Source organism: Oryctolagus cuniculus, chromosome 16, assembly GCF_051225735.1.
Source record: "Oryctolagus cuniculus isolate XC-2025 breed Fujian yellow rabbit chromosome 16, ASM5122573v1, whole genome shotgun sequence".
Taxonomy (NCBI): domain Eukaryota; kingdom Metazoa; phylum Chordata; class Mammalia; order Lagomorpha; family Leporidae; genus Oryctolagus; species Oryctolagus cuniculus.
In genome coordinates this window covers 44,381,518-44,407,695 of record NC_142882.1, presented here as the reverse complement: position 1 = coordinate 44,407,695, position 26,178 = coordinate 44,381,518, and positions in this window count along the sequence as shown.

Here is a 26,178-nt window from a genome sequence, read left to right as displayed (position 1 = left end):
GATTCCTGGCTGGCTGAGTGCTAACCAGACAATTATAACTTAATTAACAGAAAATTGAAGAGTATTGGTGAGTTTTGCTGGAAGAGGCAGTGCAGTGTGAAAATCGAATCTAGCATATGTCAGAGATTTATGGAAAGACAGTTCCATGCATAGTGGTGGCCCTAGTGTTTCTTATTACTTAGCATAACATTTTTTTTTCCAGAATGATTATCTCAATTCAGTGTCAAATTCCCAAGTTGCTAATCCAGTGTCCCAAGCAGGGTTGGGAGCTCAGACAGATGACTAGTTACAGTAGGGCCTGCACACTGCCCTAAGCACAAAGAATCATTGTTTAATAAGGCAGAAAAATCTCAACAATGTGGGTGAAACAAAGCAGGTTTTGTGTGAGTCTAATTGATGCGTGTTTGCAACAGTTTTCATGCATCAAAATAGATTTTTAGGGCTAGTTGAGTCAGGCAGTTCTATTAGGATTATTTTATTCTTTCTTTTGGTTGTAATTTTCAGTGTTCATAAATTTTTTTGGAAGTCATAGCCAAAAAGGTGTCAATATTGACATATTTTAAGTTGAACCTTAAGGCATTAGACAGCCCTTTCCCTTAGCCTTTATATATTGTAATTTGTTGTTTCTTGAATAAATTCTCTTTTTCTACTCCAGGTGAGATTTTATGTGCATTAGCAATGGCCTAAGGTGATTAAATAGTTCACTCTTGCACAAGATCTTCCCGATTTCTGGGAAGACAAGAGTGGCACACAAATAGTGTTCATATTAAAATTAGATGACTAGCGAGAATTCCAAAGTTCTACCTCCAAACCTATCTTTGATTTGACCAAAGTCATTTACTGTTCTGCCTCCATTTCTTCATTTTGGCTAACATACCTTTCATGTAGATGAGAATTACCCATGTTATTTGAGTTATAAGAGGTTCTGGGGCTGGCACTGTGGCATGGTAGGCTAAGCCCCCACATAAGGCGCTGGCATCCCATATGGGTGCTGGTTTGTGTACTAACTGCTCCTCTTCCTAATGTAGCTCTCTTCATATTGGCCTGGGAAAGCATTGGAAGATGGCTCAGGTGCTCAGGCCCCTACATCCATGCAGGAGACCAGGAAGAAGTTTCTGGCTCCTGGCTTTGGCTTGGTGCAGCCCCAGCCATTGAAACTGTTTGGAGAGTGAACCAGCAGATGGAAGACCTTTCTCTTTGTGTCTCCCTGTCTCTGTCTGTAACTCTTAAAAAAAAAAAAAAAAAAAAAACCAAAACAAAAATAACAGGAGACAGGAAAGAGAGCCCACAGTGTGCTTGTGTGAAACCTGACTCTGCTAAAGTCTTTGGAGGAAGGACATTGTTGAGAAAAGAGGCTCGAGATTGCAAAGAATAGATTCTCTATTGCTTAGAGCAGTGGCCCTCCAAGTGCACTTTCCAAACCAGAAACGCCAGCCTTGGTTAAAATTCAAATTCTAGGGTGGGCGTTCAGCACAGCAGTCAACATACCACTTAGCAGTGCCTGACAGCCTCACTGTTGTGGGCTTTTGGGGAGTGAACCAGTAGATGGAAGTTCTCTCTCTCTCTCTCTCCTTTGTCTCTCTGCCATTCAAATACAATTAAATAAATAAATAAAATGTAAAACATTTTTGTAAGACACAGAAGAAATTTAAATGTATCTTACTAAATGAAAAACACCCAGTCTCAAGAGCTCAAGCAGTGCTCCTCACCTTCTGATCCAGCTTCTTATTAATGAGCACCCTGGGGGGCAGCATGTGATGGTACAAGTATCTGGGTCTCTGTCCAACTATGTGGATGACCCAGATTGAGTTCCAGGTTCCTGGCTTTGGTCTGGCCCATCCTTGCCTGTCCCCAGCATTTGGAGAGTGTACCAGTAGGTGGAAGATCTTCTCTGCTTCCCTGCCTTTCATATAAAATGGAAATTTTTTTTTAAATCAACAACACAACAAAAATGCTCTCAAATTCTATGATTTAACTGTCTAAAAATTTCCTCTGTTCTCTGCCTATTCATCCCTGCACCCCAATGAATCCCTGGAAAGTACCAATCTTTATACTTCTTCTTCCATGCTTTTTTTTTCCCATCAATATTTCATATAGTGGAATCAAAAAAATGGAGCTTCTTGAGACTGGGTGTTTTTCATTTAGTAAGATACATTTAAATTTCTTCTGTGTCTTACAAAAATGTTTTACATTTTATTTATTTATTTAATTGTATTTGAGTGGCAGAGAGACAAAGGAGAGAGAGAGAGAGAGAACTTCCATCTACTGGTTCACTCCCCAAAAGCCCACAACAGTGAGGCTGTCAGGATGAAGCCAGGATCTGGGACCTCAACCCGTCTCCCACATGTGTGGGCAGGGACCCGACTGCTGGAGGCATTACTGCTGCTTCTATGGGTCTGCATTATCAGGAAGCTGGAGTCAGGGCATCTTGCTTGGTGTCTTATCGACCATGCCAAATGCCTGCCCCCTCTGTGTCTCTTCATTGGTTTATAGTGCATTTCTTTTAGTGCTGAACAGTGGTACTTGTCTGGAAGTACCACCGTTTATCTATCCATTCAACTATCGAGGACGTCTTCCTTGCCCTCAAGTTTTGGTGATCACTAATAAAGTTACTGAAAACATTGTTGTGCAGATTTGTGTGCAAAGTTTTGAATTCATTTGAGCAGAGGCAAGTGAGCAAGACTGCTGGGCCTTAGAGTGAGAGCATGCTTCCTTGTATAAGAAGCTGCTCAGTTGGTTTCTAAAGTGGTTGTGCTGTTCTTCATTCCATGACAATGCAGCAGCATTCCTTTTGCTTTGTGTCCTTACCATTACTTGGTGCTAGTACTGTTTTGGGTTCTGGCCAGTCTTCTAATTGTGTAGTGGTATCTCATTGTTTCAATTTGCAATTTCCAAGTCTTATGTGCAACACATTCTCATATACTGATTTTGATCAGTATATGATCTCATATACTGATTTGGCATCTTTATCTCATCTTCCTTCCTTCCTTCCTTCCTTCCTCCCTTTCTTCCTTCCTTCTTTCTTTCTTTCACATTTATTTGAGAGGCAGAGTTACAGGCAGAGAGAGGGTGAGACAGAGAGATCTTTCATCTGCTGGTTCACTCCCCAAATGGCTGCAATAGCGAGAGCTGGGCTGACCTGAAGCCAGGAGGCAGGAACTTCTTCCTGGTCTCCCATCCCGGAGCAGGGTCCCAAGGATTTGGGCCATCTTCCACTGCTTTCCCAGGCCACCAAAAGGGAGCTGGATCAGAAGTGGAGTAGCCAGGATTCAAGCCGTTGCACATTTGGGTGCTGGTGCTGTAGGTGGTGGCTATGCTGCAGTGCTGGCCCCAATGATATCATATCTTTGGTGAGGTGTCCATTCAGATAGCTAATGTGCCAATTAGTTTTTAATGAGATTATTTTTGTTCTTATTTTTAAGAATTCTTTGTGACTATGGATTACAGGCCTTTATGTGGTATTGCATTTGCCAAAACTTTCCATATATACAACTTGCTTTCTTATTCTCTTGAAATTGTCTTTCACAGAGCAGCAATTTTTAATATTCATGAAGTGTAGGTTATCAATCATTTCTTTATAAGTAGTGCTTTTTGTGTGGTATCTAAAATGTCATCACTGGGGCCCGTGCTGTGGTACACTTGGGAAAGTAGTGGAGAATGGTTCAAGTCCTTGGGCCCCTGTACCCATGAGATCCAGAGGAAGCTCCTGGCTCCTTGCTTCTGTCTGGCCCACTCAGTCATTGTGGCCATTTGAAGAGGGAACCAGTGGATGGAGGATCTCTCTCTCTGTCTCTCCTTCTTTCTCTCTGTAACTTTGTCTTCAAATAAATAAACAAATCAAAAAAAAGTCATCACCATACCTAGACTTTTCTCCTATGTTATCTTTTAGCAGCTTTCTATCTTTTCATTTTATATTTAGCTCTATTCAAAATCAATTACATTTTTAATTAATTGTTGTAAAGGGTGCTAAGTCTGTTTAGATTCATTTCTGCAGCAACATTTGTTGAAAATACTATCTTTGGGGGCCGACGCTGTGGCATAGCAGGTAAAGGAGCCTCCTACAGTGCCTGGGCTAGGCCATGTGGAAACCGAGAGCTCCATTTGGGTCTCCCACGTGGGTGACAGGGGCCCAAGTATTCAGTCCATCATCCCTTGCTTTCCTAAGAGCATTAGCAGGGAGCTGGATTGGAAGTGGAGCAGCCGGGACATGAACCGGTGCCCATATGGGGTACTTGTGTCACAGGAGGCCATGTAACCCCCTTGGCCACAACACTGGCCACACCTGGGTGAATGACACATTTTTTTTTTTTAGGATAAAAACTATCACAATGATGAGCTGCACAGAGACTGTCTTATTGGCCCAAGTAACTTAAGGAACTGTGCAAAACACCACAGATGAAGTACATTAGAGCTCATTCAGGAGGACCACTTCTTTCTTTTATATGAGTGGAGGGGCCAGGGATGTGCCACTGTGGGTTAAGGCCTCACCTGTGACACCAGCATCCCATATTGGTTCAGGTCTTAGCTGCTCCGTTTTTGATCCAGCTTCCTGATGGAGTTCCTGGCTCCTGATTTCAGCCTGCCCCAAATATTCACAACCTATTCTGAACATTTGGGGAGTGAACCAGTGGAGGAAAGACCTCTCTCCCTCTCTCTCTCTCTCTCTCTTCAATTCTCCCACTTTATGTGGTACTTTCAAATAAATAATTTTTTTAACTTTGAGGGGAAACAGATTTCCAGCAAGATTCTTTGTTCAGAAGATTGCACCAAAACTATATCCCCCTTCACTCTGCAAGAAAAAAAATTTTTTTTCTCTATTCACATATACCTACTATGGAATTGCAAAGTAGCTCCAAATTAATATTCACTTAGCCATCCTTTCCTTCAGCTGTTTTGTTTGTTGTTGTTGTTTATTTTTTTTATTTTTAACAGAGACAAAGACAATGTCACAAACACAAAACAGTGGATTAGGGGCCAGCATTTGGCACAGCAATACATCCCTTACAAGCATTTGTTCCAGTCTTCGCTTCCCCACTTCCAATCCTACTCCCTGCTAATGAGCATGGGAAAGCCGCAAAAGATGGCCCAAGTGCTTGGGTTCCTGCCACCAACATGGGAGACTTGGAAGAAATTCCTGGCTCCTGGCTTTGATATGGCCCAGACCTAGCCTATGCAGCCATTTGGGGAATGAACCAGCAGGTGGAAGCTCTCTCTCTCTCTCCCTCTCTCTCTCTCTCTCTCTGTGTGCATGTGTGTGTGTGTGTGTGTAATTATGCCACTTAAAAATGAAAATATTTGTTTTAAAAAAAGGAGTGGATTAAAGTATTTCTTGGAGAGCCTTTTGAAGAAACGCTCAAATGTAAGATTTCTGTAAGTAATACCTGGCACTGAAACAGACCTAAACATGTTTTCATGCAGCGAATGTTTAAAGATTCAAAAACAGAAAAGCTCTGGTCTCTATAGCAGCATTCAGATAGAGTTCATTAGAGTTTAAATAAAATCCAGACAAGTACAAGTGTCGGGGGCAGGTGTTAAGACCCCACTTGGGATGCACACACGCCCTGCCCAGGTGCCTGGGTCCGAATCTTGGCACTGCATTCAATTTCAAGTTCATACTCACACGCAGTCTGAGAGGCAGAAGGTGAACACTCAAGTCCTTGGATCCCTGACACCCAGCATGAGAGACCCAGATGCAGATCCAAGCTTCAGGTTTGGTGACTCTGGCCTGCTGACTTCCCAGAGAGGAAAGAGACCAGAATCTAACAAGGCCGTCCAATGTGTGCAGAGGGAAGGCAGGCAGGGAGCAGGTGAGGGAAGGTCCCCAGTGAGAAGGGAGGAGCTGAGTCCTGCCCTGAAGGGGACAGAGCCCTGCATAGGTTTGAAGGACAGCAACAGTGGGAGTCCACACTTTGGACTTCTGGGCATAAAGAAAATCCACACCAGGGAACAGATGGGGGCACCAAGCCTGCCACCCCACCCCTGCCTGCTTCTTCTTCTTCTTCTTCTTCTTCTTTTTTTTTTTTTTTTTTGACAGGCAGAGTGGACAGTGAGAGAGAGAGACAGAGAGAAAGGTCTTCCTTTTGCCGTTGGTTCACCCTCCAATGGCCGCCACCAAGGCTGGTGCGCTGCGGCCGGCGCACCGCGCTGATCCGATGGCAGGAGCCAGGTGCTCATCCTGGTCTCCCATGGGGTTCAGGGCCCAAGCACTTGGGCCATCCTCCACTGCACTCCCTGGCCACAGCAGAGAGCTGGCCTGGAAGAGGGGCAACCGGGACAGAATCCGGTGCCCCAACCGGGACTAGAACCCGGTGTGCCGGCGCCACAAGGCGGAGGATTAGCCTAGTGAGCCACGGCGCCGGCCAACCCTGCCTGCTTCTTGTTCCCCAGCCCTGCCCTCGGTGTGAAAGACAATCTCACCTGAATGGGTAGGACCCATCTCTATACCTGGCCATGACCACTGTAGCTCACCCCAAAGGAAAGACTTCCCCAGAGAAAGCCCCTGAGGCACCTCCCCAACCACACGTTCACTGTCTCTCGTGGAAATGCAGGTGACTGGGGCCACGGAACCTGAATTAGCAAAGGCACCGGCCCGCCAATTCTCCGGGCTGCTGTGTTTCACCATCAATCTCTCTTCTGGCACCCAGGGTCCAGAAAACCTAAGGGAGAGAAGTGGCGCAGCCTCCCACAGGTATCCAGGCCACAGCTCCTGGAGGGAGACACACCATGGGGAAAGAGCCAGGATACTGAAACCAGTCACACAGGAAACTCAGCAGCAAGGTCAGGAGAACCAAGTGTAACCGGGGCCCTGCCCGGCACACTTCTGTGACTCCCAACAAGGCCTGCTTCTAGTGACTTGTCCTTGTGTTGTGGGCTTCGGGCAGGTGCACACACACCAGCAGGACCTGTGTTCCCATTTCACATTCTGAAAACAGTAACCAGGTCATGAGTGTGCAGAGAGCTCACACAGAGTGTCTGCGTGTCTGCCCTGGACACGGCTCACAGCCTTATCCCATCAGGATCACCATGAACCATCTGTCAGTCCTGGGGGTGCCCTTGAGATTCCTCTGAAGTCACTTTTCCCTGTAACTTCCCAGAGGCCCTCCAAGAATGGCTTGACCACCCACTCAAGCTGAAGTACTCACAGCCCCGATTCTGTCCCGGGAGGAGGCAGAACAGCAAAAGGGCTGTGATCCATCTTGGTGGAGCATGCATGTTACCTTCAGATTTGAAAGAAATGATCATTCCCTAGAACTAGCTCCCAACCCCAGGAAACATGGAGCTAAGACAAATAACCTGGGTGTGGAGGGCTCCGTGTCCACAGCTTCCCCAGGTAGACCCCGAGGGGCCCTCTGCTCTGCAGGCAGCCCCCAGTTCTACTGTTATCTCCTGTTTGCACAGCAGCTTTGGAAGGCCAGGCTGGGCCAGATGACTCAGTGTCCGGAACACTTGCAGCGAAACCGCTGCTACATGGCCCCCTCTGTTCTCTGCTGAACCCAGGCCACAGTCGGAATTCCTGCCCAGCTCCCACCGGTAGCTGTCTGCGTCCACACCTGGCCAGTCCCACACACTGTGATGTCAGAGTGCTTGGCCTTCAGGGTGGGGTCTTGTTCTCCATTGGCAATGCAGGTGCACACTGGGTATGGACACTCTCAGCTCTGCCTCCATGCACATCACTAATGAGTAGGACCTCCCTGCTCTGTCACAGATGCAGGGACCCTCCTTCCTGTGTAGCAGCAACTGTGCATGTTTGAGCCTCTCACTCTTTCCCTTAACTCCCTCCCCCTCCACAAACCTCACCATGCTCACCTCCCTCACCTCTACCCCCTAAACTACCGCACCCCAGACCCTCCCACCTTCCCCACACCCCACACCCAATCCCCCACCAATTTCTACCCCACATCTACCCCCACCCACCCCCAGTCAGCTTCCGGGAGTCATCCCTCTCTTCTCAGGTCCAGGAGGTCAGCCTGTGTGTCAGCCCCAGAGCTAGGAGAGGGGGCCGTCCTTGTCCAGGGGAGATCCATCTGGTAGTCAACTCCATCCAACCACGCCAAGGTGCACACAGGGACCCAACACAACACACACGACAGTTCCATGGATAAAGCTTAGATTTTTATTGACGAGAAGCACAGAAAGCTCTCAAGAAATGAGAGCCCTCCGGCAGCTCAGCTTGCACACTGAGGCAGGCTACCTGGGGGCCACCTTTCGGCTGTGGGGGCCAGGGCCTCTGGCTGGGGCCGGCAGGCAGCAGGCACGCAGGAGGAATCTGAGGATGCTCCTTCCAATCCTCCTGCCCAGCCCCTGCCGGCCCTTGCTTGGGACAGAGGCCGATGCTGAGGGCCCAGCCTCCTCAGGCTCAGCTGCTGGGACCTCTGGCACCACCAGGTGTGGACTGCTCCTGAGGCTGGGGGTGGAGGGGGTGGCCACAGGGACGGGCTCGGGGGCTGGGCTGGCACCAGAGCTCCTCTCCTGCAGCTGTCCAGGGAGGGAAATGGCCAGCACGGGGGCGGACACTGCAGGATCCGGCTCAGGCTGGGATGGCGACTCCGACTCCGACTGCAGCTGCGACGCAGGCTCTGGCTCTGACTCTGACTCCAGCTCTGCCTCTGAATCCGACTCCGCCTGGGACATGCACTCAGGCTCTGGCGTGGGCTCCCTGTATCCCTGAGGTGACAGGGGAAGGCAGGTGAGAAGGACAGGTGCACGCTGGACCTCCCTCATGCCCCCAAACCCGGGGAGACCATGAAAGACCCGCACTCTGACACCGGGGCTGTACCTGCTCCAGGCTCCGGGAGTCCAGCTGCAGGGACATCCGGCTGGATCCCCCAGGGCCAGATGGCTCCGAGGCTCCAGCGTCCGGAAGCAGACCCAGGCCCGCCAGGTACTCCTGGGCCTCTGGGTCCTCGGGAACCCCTAGGGGCTGCACCACGGTCACCTCCTCGCCCTTGGCTCCCTCCAACCACCATTGTTGGTGAAGGATTTCCGCCGTAGGCCTGTCCAAGGGGTCCGGGCTGAGGAGTGAGCTCAGGTGCTCCTCCAGGGCTGGGCTGGCCGCACATGGGAGCTCGTAGCTCCCCCTCTGGATGCAGTCACACAGCTCCGCAAGTCCTTCCCGCTGAAGGGCATGGCCCCCGCCAGCATGGCAAAGAGGATGACCCCCAGACTCCAGGTATCTGCGGCATAGGGGTCGTAGGGCTCTGGCTGGAACTCTTCCGGGGCGCTGTACTCCGGGGTCCCGCGGAAGCCCTGCACCAGCTCGCCCTCGGGCAGATGGCAGCTGAGCCCAAAGTCCGCCAGCTTCACGTTGAGCTGAGAGTCCAGCAGCAGGTTCCCCAGCTTGAGGTCCCTGTGCGCCACCCGCTGTGCGTGGCAGTGGCCCACAGCTTCCAGGACTTGGGCAAACATGACCATGACCTCGGGCTCTGGCAGGCCGCCCCGGCTCATCACGTGCTGGTAGAGGTCGCCCCCGTCCACCAGCTTCATCACCAGGCAGTGGTAATGGCCGACCCAGCCCACCTCCAGCAGCTCCACGATGTTCGGGTGCCTCCGGAGCTGCATGATGCTGGCCTCTTGCGTCACTCGCCTGGTGCCGAAGGGGTCACTGGAGTCTTCAAGGAATATCTTCGCAGCCACCTGCCGCTGGCTGGACGCCTGCTGGGCCAGCACCACCAGGCCGAAGCTGCCCCGGCCCAGAACCGACAGCAACTGGAGACCAAGCTGATGCCTGGCGATGGCATCCAGACCCTCACGGCCTTCCAGGCTGGTGTCCCTAACTACACTCTCTGCACTACTCTGGCTAATATTCCTGTCCATACACACTAACTAAGGAGCTACCCTAACTACAATAACTAAGAAAATAAAGGGACAACAAGGGGACTACCTGCTGATCTGACTACCGTACCACACTAACTATACTAACTACACTTATCAAACACAGTGGCAAGACTAAGTCCTATCTAACCAAAACAGAAAACAAAAACCAGAGAAACTCCAAAAAAACAAACACTAAATAGCTACACTAACACTCAGAGATCTAGCCGCACTGTCTAGCTAAAGATGTGGGGAAGCCAAAAACGAAAAAAACTGCAAAAAAAGACACAATGGGCCAAAAAAAAATAGGAGGAAAACAACAAACTAAATCCAAATGGGGGAAAGAAAAAACCAAATAGAACAAGAAACAAACAAACAAAACAGCACACCAACACCAACCAGCTCAAGCGCACGCAAAGATGGGTCCAAGTCACACAGGTCACCAAAATAGCTCCCTGGTAAAGCGGACAAAAACCTGGGCCGTGGAGCCGCTTATATAGGTGTGTGGAATCCTGTCATCACAGGGCTCCTTATGACGTCAGAGCGAGAAATGGACCAATGGCAGTCCGGCAGGGACTTGCATGACTTTCTATTTCATGACAGTTGGTCCTTATGAAGTCAGAGATGGGCGGGGACCAATCACAGCCACAGCTAATCCTCGGGGTTTTCTCAACAAACTTCCTCTTAAACAATATCTTCAAAGACCCCAAGAGCTTTTGGCTTAGATTGGAGATACAGATTGAGGTTTATTTTTTGAACATTAAAACACATAGTATCACCTATAGCCTTTTCATTTCTGGTTTAAAGAGTGAAAAATACCGTGGGGTCTTTAAGACCTTTGATTGTCTACAATCTAGATACATGTCCCATTTCCTTGAATCTCGGAATGATAGGTCTCAGAATGATGTTACAGCTTCTCTGGCATCATGAATTCCTTGACCAAGTGTTCTGTTGCCCATGACACCACTAGGCACATTATTCACATCAGCCGAGCTGAGAGGAAGGGATTTTTCATTATCATTATCATTTTCCCCCTAAGATCATCACCAGATTTCTTGTTAGAATCCCTGGAGGACCAGAAGGTAGCTTTGGGTTGGTATAGTCCAGGTACGGAAGGCCAAGTAAGTATCAGCTGAGAGAGCTGCTTCCTCCAAATTGTCCTTAGAATCGCAGGGAGAAATGGAGGCATTTCCTGATGTCTCAGGGTTCTTGGGCTACTCCAACAGAGTGTCTTGAATGGAGTCATGAATAAAGAACAGAACTTCATTCCTCAGTGTTTGTTCTGCAGGCTGGAAGATGAGGTCAGGGCTCCAGCAGACTTGTTGTCTGGAAAGCGCTCCCTCTCTGCTGCTGCTGAGCCTTTTTCAGAGAGAGATGGGAAGATGGAAAGGCTGGTGGTTTACTGTGGTTGATTGAAGCCAAGTACATATGTGCAAAGTGGCGTTGTAGTCCTTAAAAAAGTACCCTTAGTTCAAAACTCCCCAGTAAATTTTGAGGAAATATCATGGCTTCCTGGGGTGTCCTCAGATGGTGAAAGCACAGACCTCACCCAGTCAAGCCTTTTAGACAGACAGGTAGCCTGTGGCTGACACTGCAGTCCAGCAGGTTAAACCCTGCTACACCAGCATCCCATGTGGGTGCTGGTTAAAGGCCTGGCTCCACTTCCAAACCAGCTCCCTACTATTGTGCCTGGGAAAGCAACAGATGATGGATGAAATATTTGGGCCTCTGCCACCCGTGTGGGAGACCTGGATGGAGTTCTAGGCTCCTGGGTTTGGCCTGACCCAGAGGTGGCAATTGTGGCTACTGGGGGAGTAAAGCAGCAGTTAGAACCTATCTCTCTCTTTCTCTCTCTCTGTCTCCCCACACACTCTCCCTGTCTTCCACCTTCACTCTCTGTAAATAAATGTCTTTTTTTAGAGAAGAAACTTTCTCATCCTATAAAGGAGAGTGGAACCCCAGTCCTGTGTTCCTCACCTCTTTATACTGTAGCATTGACCTTGAAGTTTGAACATGAAGTTTGGAGGGACACAGTTACCACTAGGACTGCTCTGCACGAAAGAGATCTTTGAGGCTGAACAACAGGACCCTGCACAGGACGCCAAAGCCATAAAGACATAAGATCTCTGGGGAGGCTAATTGTCTGGTAGGATCAGATTGTGCTGTGTACATGTGTTGGAATGGTGTGTTGTAGTCCATAAACCTACAAGTATTGCATGCTATTCCCAAATTTAAAAATTCTCTTCAATTTCTTTCATCTATGATTATTAGGTTTGTTGTAGAAATAGCTTGTCTCCTTGATTACATTTATCTTGGGTATTTTCTTTTTCTTTCTTGTAGCTATTGGGTATGGGATTGCTCTCTAGGTTTCTTTTCCAGATGATTCACTATCGGTGTATAAGAGTGCTACCGGTTTTGAACCTCAACATTGTAGCCTGCCACTTTGCTGAATGTCTTAGTTCTATCATCTTTTTGGTTGCACCTTTGGGGTTTTCTAAGATCATGTCATTTACCAAAGAGATAGTCTGCCTTCCTCCTTTCCAATTTGGAGGTCCTTTATTTTTCTTGCCCAGTTTCTCTAGGTAGGCTTTCCAGCATCATGTTGAATTAAATTTCAAAAAAACTTTGTGTGTATTTTAGTGCTTTTTACCATTGATCTGGGATTGCCAATGTCTAGAAATACATTTTCATTTCGATGCATATTGTTCATTTTTAGCCTGGATTTCCCATTATAGAAATCAAATTACAGTTGATGGAATTTAAAAGGAGAGTATTATCCAACATGGGAAGCAGGCCACACAGAAGACTCATAGAGAAGGGACCAATGGCAGTCCAGCAGGGACTGGCATGAATTTGTATTTCATGACAGTTGGTCCTTATGAGGTCAGAGCAGTTGAACACTTGTCCACTTTTTCTTCTTTTCCCAGGCAATAAGCAAAGAGTGGATCAGAAGGGAAGCAGCCGGGACACGAATGGGTGCCAGATGGGGTGCCAGTGTCTCAGGGGGTGGCTTTCCATGTTGTCCCACAAAGCTGGCCGCATCCGGGTCACTGCCACATATCTAGGATAAGAATTATCACAGCGATGATCTACACTGGCCCCTGGTACTGTACAAGCATCAGAAGTGAAGTGCTTAAGTGCTGTTGCAGGAGAATGACTAGTTCCTTTTAAAATGTGAGGGGAGGGGCCGGTGTCAGGACACAGGGCATTAAGCTACTGCCTGTGACACCAGCATCCACATCGGATGGTGTGGGTCAGGTCCCAGCTGCTGTGTTTCTGATCCAACTTCCTGATGGAGCTGATGGCTTCTGACTTCAGCCTGGCTTAGCCCCTGCTGTTGCTGCCATTTTATGGGGTGAACCAGCAGATCTCTCTCTCTCCCTGACTCTTCCCCTCTCTATTGCTCTGCCTTTGAAAAAGATATTTTAAAAATCCTTAAAGTTTTAGGACTGGGTGGAAGAGGGGGAACATTGTGGCATACTCAGATAAGCTGCTGTGTGGAATGTCAATATCCCCCGTGGGGGTACCAGTTCCTGAGCAGGATGCTCCACTGCTGATCCAGCTTCCTACTAATGGCCCAAGAGAAGCCGAGAAAGATGGCCCACCCTCTATGGGGCTTCTGCAACCCAAGTGGAAGACCTCGATGAAGCTCCTCGCTCCTGACTTTAGCCTGTCCTAGCCGTGGTCACTGTGGACTTCTAGGAAGTGAACTAGCTGTTGAAATATCTTTCTCTCTCTCGCTTTCTCTCTCTCTAATTTGGCCATTGAAATCTTTCAATATATTCCATCAATTTTGACTTCTTAAGGGATATTGTAACAAATGTATCCCCATTTATTTCCAAAGACATGTTTTCAAACTATTCTTGCATACCTACTGATGAATTATAAAATAGATACAAATTAAAATTCAATTATCTACTCTAGTTTCAAGTGTTTATTTCTTTGATGATTTAAATTAAGATAATGTCACAATTGCAAAAGAGTGGATTCTTGGAGAGTGTTTCTTAGACAGCATTTTGAAAAAAATCTGAAGTATAAGATCTTTGTAGTTCATTCCTGAAATACATCTACTCATGTTTTCATGCAGTGCATGTTTAAAGATTCAGAAACAGAAAAGCTCTATAGCAGCATTCAGATAAAGTTCATTAGAGTTTAAATAAAAACCAAATGGTGCAGGTATCAGGATCAGGGATTAAGATCCAACTAGGGATGCACACACACCCTTCCAGGTGCATGGGTCCCCACCTTGTTACTGCATTCCATGTCAATTTCCTATTCACACACACTGAGAGGCAGCAGGTGAGCACCCAAGCCCTTAGGTCCCTGACACCCAACATGGGAGACCCAGAAGAATTTTGAGATTATGGATTGGTCATCTGGGCCTGCTGGCTTCCTCTTTATCATTATGCAATGTCCTTCTTGCTTTCCTTGTTCTGAAGATGACTGTCTCTGAAATTAATATACCTATTCTCTCTTTTTTGATTAGTGTTAATGGGTATAATTTTCTTCATAGTGTTAATGGGTATAATTTTCTTCATCCTTTTAACACTAATCTGTCTGTATCTTATACTCAAAATATATTTCTTATCAATAGCTTACAGTTGAGCTTTGTGTTCTGATACATTCTGATCATCCCCTTCAGTTATTGATGTTTTCAGACCACTGATCCTTAAGTGATTATGGGTATAGTTGGATTGTAATCTATTATATATTTGTTATTGTTTTCTATTTGTCTCATCTGTGCCATAGTTTGTCTTTCACAGCTTTTCTATCTTTTGTGGTTTGATTAGAGCATTTTATATGATTCCATTTTCTCTCCTGTCCTAACATCTAATTTATTCCTCTTTTTTAAAAAAATGTTTCTCTTATAGATTGACCTAACCTTTACAACATATGTTTACAAGTAAGTTCCACATTCAGATAATACTATACTACTTCATATATACTGTAACTACTTTGCAATGGCAAAATATTCTTCCCTTCTGTTCCTTGAGCCATTGCTGTCATTCACTCAACCTATGCATGAACACTCATCAGCATATATACCTGTGTATATATTCATATCTAAATATAGATAAAAATAGCTAGATAGATAAGAATAAAGGGGTCATCAAAAAGTTTGTGGAAAATGTATGTTATGAAAAAACTTTGCAGGAATCCATTTTGAGACACTAAGAACAAGCCTTCAATGTGCTACAAACTCCTATCAGAGAAATATGAATTCTGATAAAGTTGAAACAAGAACAAATACCAAATTTATGATGAAGCTTGGGTGGAAGGATGGTGAAATCACTGATGTTTTATGAGAAGTTTATGGGGACATTGCCCCAAAGGAATCAGGAGTTAACAGATGGATAACTCATGTTAAGAAATGATGAGATGATGTTGATAATGAAGGCCTCCAGGACTGAACAACCACATCAATTTTCTCAAAACAAATTAAATTTGTTTGTATCCTAATTGATTAAGACCAATTACTAATAGCAGAAACAAACAATAGCTAGTGCCATAGCAATCTCAATTGGTTCAGCTTACACAATTCTGATTGAAAAATTGAAGTAAAGCAAATTTTCTGCTTGCTGAATGCCCAAACTGTTGCTTCCAGAACAGCTGTAGACAAGAGCAGGGTTTCCAATGGAAATTTTAAACAACAGGATCAGGGCCAGCACTATGGCACAGTGGGTCGCAGTACTGGCATCCCATATGGGTGCCAGTTCGAGTCCTGGCTGCTCCACTTCTGATCCAGCTCCCTGCTATGGCCTGGGAAAGCAGTAGAAGATGGCCCAAGTTCTGGGGCCACTGCACCCACCTGGGAGACCTGGAAGAAGCTCTTAGCTCCTGGTTTCGGATCAGCTCAGCTCTGGCCATTGTGGTCATTTGGGGGGTGAACCAGCAGATGGAAGACCACCCCCCCCGGCTCTACCTCTCCTTGTAACTCTGTCTTTCAAATAAATAAAATAACTCTTAAAAAATAAAAATAGATTTAAAAAATCAGGATCAAGACCCTGAATCATTTTTTTAAAGAACTGGAAGATTGGAATAAGAGATGAAGCATAGCTTTCCCAGTATGATCCTGAAGACAAAACACAATCGGAGCAACGACTACTATGGGAAATCATCCAGCATGCCCCTTAAAGACTGAACTTGACTCCTTCTGGCTTCTTTGTATTTCCTCATCTCAAAAAGTCTCTAATAGGTACCCATTTTTCTTCAATTAATAATGAAAAAACAGCTTGCACAGACATGGTTAGATTTCCAGGGTTCTCAGTTCTTTAAGGTTGGACTGAATGACTGAAATCATCGCTTGCAAAAAAGTATATTGGACTTGCTGGAGTTTGTGTTGAGAAATAGGGTTTATATTTATCTTTTGGTTCCATTTTCCCACAAATATTTTATAGTCCCTTCATATATCAACTTAGAAGACAACACAAGGCATCTCCTGGGGGTGCTGTTATGATTTTTCTCTTCTATTTTCTTAATTTGGGCTCTGCTTATACAGATGTGTTCAATTTGTGAAAATTCATTGGGCTCTACATTAATAGCATGTGTGCTTTCCTGTGTGAACACTAGAGTTCAATAAAAAGCATCATCCTGCCTAAGAAGAATGACCCTGATTACTTACTGATTGGATTGGAACACAAATCAGTGGATAAGAAAAGGAAATAAATGGTACTATGAAGGAAGGGAAGAGCATGCAGAAAATATTACTGCATGTCTACTATGGAGAAGACATACTGGAAAAAAAAAAACAAAAAAAACCTTGTTTGGCCATGATAGTCAAAATACACAGAATGTTTAGTGAATCAAAGCTGCTATTCGTCATTCATGACCGATGATACTTGTCCCATGGCCGGTGTTGCAACTCTGCTGGGGATGTTGTAGACTAGTCAGCTGACATTGAGATTTTTTTTTTTTTTTAGTAATGGACAATCATGTGGAGTTCCTTGCATTCTTTTGCTTTAAGAATGGTAATTATTCTGCCCACCGTGTCTAGGGGTGTCTCAGCCCACTCTGCTAGCACCCACTGTCTTTTTTTGTCTCCCTTGTCCCAAGGAGGCGCTAATTGTCAGCATATATGACTCAAAGCAAGGATGAGTGACAGAACATCTGGGAAGCGATACTTTGGTTCATTAGGGACAGATCTAATTTAGACCTATTTATAAATTAATTTTTGGTAGCTGTGATCCAAATATTGTGTCTTTTTTTTTTTTTTCAGACTTCAAAAGCATCCTTTTTTCTCCATGGATTTTCTCTTCAGCATCTGGCAAATTTCTTGCATCTATTTAATAATGACAGCTGAATCTGCCAATTTAAAAAAGATCCCCACTGCACTGCTATAGTAAATGAATATTGATAGTTTGAACTCTAAATTAAGTTCTACTTGAGTAGCCCCAATTAGTCATCCATCCAAAAGTAGGTTGAAATACACTACTCTGCCTATGATATATAGCTGAGGTTCCAGGATATGTAATAACTAAGTCTTCATCATCACTTTTTTTCCATAATTAACTTGTGACCAGAAAAATTCATTTTTTATAAACAATTTTTAGCAGCACAAAATGTGTTTACAACATGCTGTTAATGTGCAACAGACTAAGCAACCTCCAAGAGATGTCATCCCGATTGATCAGAAAAAGATTCATTTTCATTTATTCTGTACTCCCAAAGTTCTTGGCTTGGCACCAGAGCCCTGCCTGTTGCCGGCTGTTAGTTGACACCATTTGTATGAGTAACAAGTGATGTTGACAAATGGAATTCTCCAGTCTGGTAAGAAGAAAACAATTTGAAGTCTTCTTTGAAGAGAGCTATTTTAAATAAAGTCTTGACTGTTTACGACTTAAGTATCTCGTCCTCTTTATCCAGGACTTCTCCTCTCCTCATCTATTCTACTCCTTGCCTTTTGGCTAACTCACTCCTCATTAATTGATCCAAAAAGGAGACGGGCAGGTTGAGAAAAGAGAAAGGAATTTTTAACTGGCCATTTAAACAGCTATATACAAACTCCAATATACAAAACCCCTCAGTATTCTCATTCTGCTCAAGTAAGTCCTGTAGAGATAATATGCATTTAATTGCTTCAAGAAAAATGCTTCTGTGGAGAAGGAGAAAAATGTATCTAAACCTTGAGTATTAGGGAAAGCAAATTTAAACAGCACATAAAATGTGATTATTTTCTAATCTTCAAATTCATGATTCAATTTCCAAAAGTAAATACAATGGTATCTTGGATGGTTGAATTCTAAAATTCATTCTATAACTTCTCTGGCTTGTGTGTCAAATAGTTTCTTGAATGACATCTCTGGGGGAAAAACTACTTAGTTTAAGGGAAGGCATATTCTGGAGAACAAGCATTTATGTTCAAATATATAGCAATTGGTCTGTCTTCTCTTCCAATGTGAAATGTTTCTCAGAAGTTAGGAGCTTACAGACAGGTATTGTGGCACAGTGGGTTAAGCCACTGCCTTGAGCATCCTTATCCTATCATAATGGCTAGTACTCAGGTCTGTCTCTGCTTCCAAGCCAGCTTCCTGCTTATGTGTGTCCTGGGAGGCAGGAGATGATGGCTCAAGTACCTGAGTTTCTACCACCCACATGGGAGACCAGGGTGGGGATTCTAGCTCCTGACTTGGGCCTGGCCCAATTCTGGCTGTTGGGGGGCATTTGGAGGTTTTAATCAATAGATTCGAGATCTTTTTCTCTCTCTATTACTTTGCATTTCAAACAAATAAGTAAAGCTTAAAAACATTTAGGAACTTAGATAAGACTAGTTTTTAATCAAAAGATGTCTATATCTATATCCGTGTCTTCATCTTTATCTATAACTATATAGGTTTAAAACAAACATGCACACACATAAACACAGGAGAGAAAATGCAGTGAAATTTGAATAAGGGGGGGGTACCTGAAATACTTAAAAAGAATTTAATGCAAATTCTAGCTTATTCAATCTTTTCCAAAAATGAAGAAAACTGGGGAAATGTTTTTGCTGAATTCAGTCCAATGAATGGCTGAATACATAGCTCATATTTTTTAATGAGTCTACATATTCTTTGTTAAATATTTATTCATTTATTATTTATTTATTTGACAGATGGAGTTAGACAGTGAGAGAGTGAGAAAGAGAGAAAGGTCTTCCTTCCGTTGGTTCACCCCCCAAATGGCTGCCATGGCCGGAGCTACGCTGATCCGAAGCCAGGAGCCAGGTGCTTCCTCCTGCTCTTCCATGTGGGAGCAGGGGCCCAAGCACTTGGGCCATCCTCCACTGCACTCCCGGGCCAAAGCAGAGAGCTGGACTGGAAGAGGAGCAACCAGGATTAGAACCTGGCCCCCATATGGGATGCCGGCGCTGCAGGTGGAGGAGTAACCAAATGAGCCACGGCGCTGGCTCTGAGTCCACATATTAATTTTTATAGATGAATTGCTTCATTCAGTGGGTTCTTATTGAGTAGCTGGGATATACAAGACATTCTTCTGGCAGGAGAGATGCTGTAGAGTTACAAAGGTCCTCCACAGTGCTCACTTTGGCAGCACATATACTAAACAAAGGTCCTCAACAGAGCTTGCATGCTGGAATGAGACGGCTAAGGAACACCACAGGGACAAACTCGATGGAAGAACGATAGAGAGTAGACCACAAAGATGGCCTTGCTGGCTATTGGCAAGACTTCCCACACTTCTGTGGGCAGCACACATTGCCTAGAGCATCAACAAGCATGTCTTCGTTCCCATTTTCCTTTTTGTTGAAAGAACGTGTTTGGGGGCACACAAGCTGGTACTGGTTGAAGCCCCTCAAACACCACCATGATTTTGTTGAAAAGTAAGGACAACCTTGAGAACAGAAGGCTTCCATTCCTTAATAAGTCTTTTTTTTTAAGGACTCATTATGGATAAAGGACTGTGTTAGACACTGAAGGAAATGCAATGAAGACCTTGGGCAGGAAGGGGTCTTTCCTTCCAGTGAGGCACAGTTTAGCTGGGGAAGATGACTTAAGCCCAAGAAATAATAACTGACTTGAATGTAGAGTTCTACCAGAGGTTCATGACAAACTGTCATCTATACAATTCACATACATTTTATGCTGACAACAACCCTGCGAGGAAGGACAGAAAATACTATTGGGTCCAATTTATAGAAGCCACTGATGTCAGCAAAAAGAAATGACTTTTCAAACACCACAGGACCAGGAATGGAGCAAGACTGAACTTGGTTCTTCCAGTTCCTGCTCTTTTATGTTTTTCACTGCATCTACTCCTTTCTTTAAGAATATAATGATACTGTATTCATTCATTCCATCATACTTTTATTGAACATTTTCTATCTGCTGGCTACTGGGAAAAGTGCTGCGGATACAAAAATGGGTCCTTGCTTATTCTCATGTTGTTGCATAAAAAGGTGACTAGCACTTTCTTTCTTATAAAACTCTCCTCACAGAATTGAAACAGTCTCAGTATGCTCAATGTCATTTGTTCTGTTTTCCAGAGGGGAAAACAGGCTTAGAGGGATTTTTAAAACTTCTCTAAGATCATAAAGATAGTAGAGGTTCACGAAGATTCAGTGACTACTTAAATGCTGTAAGGAGTACAGGAGGGGCTGGCACTGTGGTGTAGCTGGTAAAGCCGCTGCCTGCAGTGCTGGTATCCCAAATGGGCACCAGTTCAAGTCCTAGCTGCTTCACTTCCGATCCAGCTCTCTGGTATGGCCTGGGAAAGCAGTAGAAGATGTCCCAAGTCTTTGGGCCCCTGCACCCACGTGGGAGACCTAGAAGAAGCTTCTGGCTCCTGGCTTCAGATCAACACAGCTCTGGCCATTGCAGCCAACTGGGGAGTGAACCAGCAGATGGAAGACCTCTCTCTCTTAAAAAAAATCTCTCTCTTAAAAATCTTAAAAAAAAAAAAAATCCAGCAGTAATACAGGCAAGCACTACAAATAACAATTGAATAGAAAGATGACCAGTTCACCCATATACAGTAAATTTAAAAAACAAAAAGGAGTATAGGATTACAAAACAGTAACTCTAAGCTTTGTTAGACATATCTTGAGAACTAAAAATTTTTTTAGCACATGCACTGACAGCACTAACATATTTTTAGAGTTTAAGTAATCTACATGTGTTATCGGTTACTGTACTAACATTTAAATGCACTATGAAACTTAGAGAAGTTAAAATTTAAAAGGAAAGAAATAAAAAAAACCACAATAGATGTTTTACTTCTTGTACCCTAATGGATAGTTTTGCCCACTGTTCAGGGTACATATACCTTTTTCTGGAGGTCACTGTTGCAATAGACAACGGAATCTAAAATACCAGATGTGAGTGAAACAGTGCAGGTGCTACTGCTATTTGCTTTGAGTTCTGGCTGTCTGCTACATCAGCAACCCAGAAACATCTGAGGAGCAATTTTTTCATACTTTCTAAAGAAAGATTTGTTTCTTTATTACAAAGGCAGAGTTTACAGAGGTAGAGGGAGGGTTAGAGAGAGAGAGATGGTCTATCCGCTGGTTCACTCCTCAAATGACCATAATAACCAGGGCTGGGTCAGGTGAAGCTAGGAACCCAGAACTCTATCCAGGTCTCCAACGTGGGTGGCAGGGACCCAAGCACTTGGCCCATCTTCTGCTGCTTTCCTAGGCACATAAACAGGGATCTGGATCAGAATTGGAACAACCGGGACTCAAACCAGACCTCGGATATGGGATTTTGTGGTCACTTGCTGTGCCACAACACCCGCCCCCACACCCACTTCTACCAGTTTGTTTCTGGATTAAACTTCTTAGCTTTTTGACACCCTGACACTCATGAACTTTGAATGTCAATGATTATAAGCAGGATAATTTTGAACAAATTGATGTCTGGTCCACAACAACAAAAAAAGAAATATTTAGATTTGTGATTTTTGTGGTTTGGCAATTACACAAAATCAGTTAACAGTGGGGGGGGGGTGGTTTGAGGCTGGGGAGGTGGTTGCAGGGAGTCTGAAACATGGAAACATTGTGTTTCAATCCCCCAATTAGCTATAATATAATTTGTACTGCCACAATAACTACAACACTCCATGCAAACATTAGTCCCATTCATGAAGAGATCACTTTTCCCTCTACAACAAACTCTTTAGTTGAGCCCATTTCAATTCCTTATTATTTGTACAGACACCCCTTTTACAAGAAAACATTTTCCACTTCAAGTTTATGGTCATATTGAAATTCAATTTTTTGGATGCTAGTTCAATGAATGGGTTTTCAATCAGAGAGAGGTGGGAAAGAAACAAATTTTTGCTCATCTGTTCTTTGAAGGATCTAAAACATGTACAATTTAAAAGTATATAATTGCTTTTTAAAACCCAAAACCACACACACACACACACACACACACAATCTCTGCCTCTCCTCCCCCAGTCTTCTAAAATTATTAATCAGAAGTAACAGGATAATGAATGTCAGTTTCCATCTGGGCCATTGTACTACCCACTCCAGGAGGCAACATTTATGGTATATTTTCTGGGCACAGTGACTCTGGAATTTTGCAATGTGGTTAGCCTTGGTCTCTATCCAAGTAAGGACAAATTACTGGGGAAGTAAAAATATGGTTTTTGCAAAGGGTAACGATGTCTCCAAGTTTTTCTAAGTCTCTTTGAAAAATGAATTCAACATATTTAACACTTTAAAAAAACTTTTTGAGGTTCAACTACAAAGACCATTAAAAATGGTCACTATACAATTTTGGGGGATATTTCATCATGAATAGAGAACTCAATTTCAATCTATTCATTTATTTACCACTTCTATTCAAGAAGAACTGTGGTCTTTCTTTTTGGCTTATGTCATAAAATTTTCAGGGTAATTTTTGAAGTAACTACTTTGAAGTAATAGAAACTAAATTCAGATAATGAAATCAGTGAATAGAAGTACTTGGAGGAAAAATTAACTGATATTAAGGCATGATGGTGTAACAGCCATCATTTAAGGCTTAAAAAGATCATTATTTCTATGGCATGTTTTGGCTTTCAGTGCTTTCTTCACTTACTGTATCTCATCGCATCCTGGAAAATTTGTTCCAGGAGATATTGCTCATTGTTTACTAGAGAATAGTTTGTTGTAATATTTTGTCAAAAGAGGCATTAAAGAGATGATGCTCAGTGTGAGGATTACTGATAGCAAGTTGGAAATGTTGTCCTCTCCTTCAGGGTCAAATACGGTTTTGACAGTCCTGGGGTCACAGTGCATCACTTCCTTTGGCCACTCATTTCAGAGTTGCTACGAAACGTGAGACCTGAAGGAGTTATTACCCACATGTGCACATAGTTCTGTGCCTGACATGCAATTAGTTGCGATCACTCAACAAGCCTCTATTACCAAGGAGTAAAAGCAAATCCATTCCCTGATCAGTGCTTGACCCATTACACAACCACTGCCCACTGTTCACCTTGATTAGTTACAAGCTGCTAAACTAGACCGGTTTTTCATATTGGTAGGGTGATAACCGACAGAGGTGTTCATCAGAATAGGCCCCTCTGAGCTCCGTCTCAGGTTCTGATGCAGCAGCAGCACCTGTAAACTGCCCCGCTCCCCTAACCCCCGAGATAATTCTCATGTGTGGCCAGCTTGAGAGCTACAAATGTAGCTTCACCTCCCATTGTGCGGCTTCTCCAGGCAAAGCCGCACTTGCTTTGGCTACTATTATTCCTATGTGGGGTATCTTTGCTTCTACTCAGGTTGCAATCAGAAGCTGAAATACACTAGGCATTTCCAGAAGTCAAAGTGAGCCCTTTCGCCTGCCAACCATCTGATTTGCCTTTCTCTGTTGATGGTTTCTTTGGCTGTTTTTCTGGCCTGCCACACTTGTTTCCAGGGAGAAGTCTACTATAATATATGACTCTTACTCTATTTCCAGTTCCAGGATTTGAAAAAGCAAATTTCAAATGTGGTATATATGATCAAGATATCAGTTCTTCCAAGTTGATCTATAGTTTTAATGCAATTCCAGCAAAAATGTCAGTAAATTGGTTTGGGAATATTGACCAACTGATTCTAAAGTTTACACGGAAAAGCAAGATCTAGAAGAGCCACACAGCATTGAAGATGAAGTAGAGGACTGACACTATCTGACTTCAAGATATATTAGAAAGCTCCACAGTGCTGGCCCTGTGGCTTAGCAGGTAAAGCTGCCCACCTGCAGTGCTGGCATCCCATATGGACACCAGTTCATGTCCTGGATGCTTCACTTCCAATCCAGCTCCCTGCTAATGGCCTGGAAAATCAGCAGAAGGTAGCCCAAGTGCTTGGGGACTTGCATCCATGTGGGAGACCTGGATGAAGCTCCTGGCTTCTGGCTTCCCCAGCCCTGCCCATTGCGGCCATCTAGGGATCGAACAAGCAGATGGAAGACACTTCTCTCTCCCTCTGCACCTCCTTCTCTGTAACTGACTTTTTTTTTTTTTTTTAAATTTGACAGGCAGAGTTAGACAGTGAGAGAGTAAGAGAGAGAGAAATGTCTTCCTTCCATTGGTTCACCCCCCAAATGGCTGCCACGGCCGGCGTGCTGCACCGATCCGAAGCCAGGAGCCAGGTGCTTCCTCCTGGTCTCCCATGTGGGTGCAGGGGCCCAAGCACTTGGGCCATCTCCCACTGCCTTCCCGGGCTGCAGCAGAGAGCTGGACTGGAAGAGGAGCAACAGGAACTAGTACCTGGCGCCCATATGGGATGCCGGCGCTGCAGGCGGAGGATTAACCACGTGAGCCACGGCACCGGCCTGTAACTGACTTTCAAATAAATAAACTTTTTAAAAAATGACCAGTGCTTTATTTTTTCAATTTCCTCCATATTTTTCTCACTATGGACAGCTGTGTTTGGAAATTATACTTGGAATATAAACTGCAGCTCTTCCCAGGTATAAAACTGCATTCATTTCCTCTTGCTGTTGTATCACATTATCAGAAATTGAGTGGATCAAAACAATACAAATTTATTCTTATGGTTCTGGAGATCCGAAGTCTGTAAATGGATTGGAACAGCTGTATTCTGACTGTCCTAAGGAAAAATTGTGCAAAAGTTGTCAGGGTCTAATTATTTGATACTATGGCAATTCATATAACAAGATTTTTTTTTTAAGATTTATTTATGTGTTTGAAAGTGAGATTTATGAGAGAGAAGGAGAGACAGAGAGAGAAATCTTCCATCTGCTGGTTCACTCCCCAGATGGCCACAATGACTGGCCAGGAGCTTCCCCTAGGTCTTCCATGTGGGTACAGGGATCTACGCACTTGGGCCACCTTCTGCTGCTTTCCCAGGCACATTAGCAGGGAGCTGGATCAGAAGTGGAGCAGCTGGGATGGACTCCAACCTTTGCCCATATGGGATGCCAGTGCTGCAGGCAGTGGCTTAACCTTCTATACCACAGCTCTAACCCCTATAATAAGATCTTTACTATTACACTTTGCATCCCTCAAGACCAATAAAAGGAAGAATAATTTTAACTCCACTTTTAAAGACAGGTTTAATGATCAATATCAATAATTTGTCTTTTTGGTTTACAGACCCATTTATTCAATTAGCCATCTAGTTAATCAACAAATATATACTGAATGAAGAGCATAGGCTGGCCACAGATGTGGCAATGGAGTTACAAAGCTGAGTTTGTCATGATTTTGTTTAATAGAGCTGTGGGCTCAGCATGACATACATTGTTGAAACACATCACCTGTGGCCTGGTTACAGCTTCCCTCCTTGCCTGACGGTTCGCAGTGTAGCTTATGTGCTCCTCATCTGATAGCTGCTGACTTTGAGTCAACACCAGCATCATCTAAGAGCCCCTTGAGTGTTTATTTTCTTTAAACTCGACCATTCATGACGAACTCTGGAAACTCTAATGGCTAAGGCCTGAGAACCAAAGGGCAGGGTGCACAAGTCCTCCCTTTCCTGCTGGCTGCCCACTTGCTGCTGGCCAAGCCCTGTGGTCTCCTGACCTCCTGTCTGCCTCCAGGGTTCTCCCTGTTCTGTGCTAGACCTGTAAGTAATCAGATCCCCGACTCTGGCTCTCCCAGAGTGGCCAATGTGGCTTATGGCCATGCTCAAGAGAGACTTCAAGACCCAATTAGAAAGAAATTCTAGCAATAAAAAAATCACAAGAAGTTTACACATCACAATGTCCGCTCTTCATCTAAGAGTGAAGAGTCGGATACATTTCAACTAGTGGAAGAGCTATTGAAGACAAACACAATAGAATTGGGGCTGGTGCTGTGGTGTAGCTGGGTAAGCCACAGCATGCAGTGCCTACATCCCATATGGGTGCCTGCTGGAGTCCTGGCTACTCCACTTCCAATCCAGCTCACTGCTAATGCACCTGGGAAAGAAGTGGAAGATGGCCCAAGTGC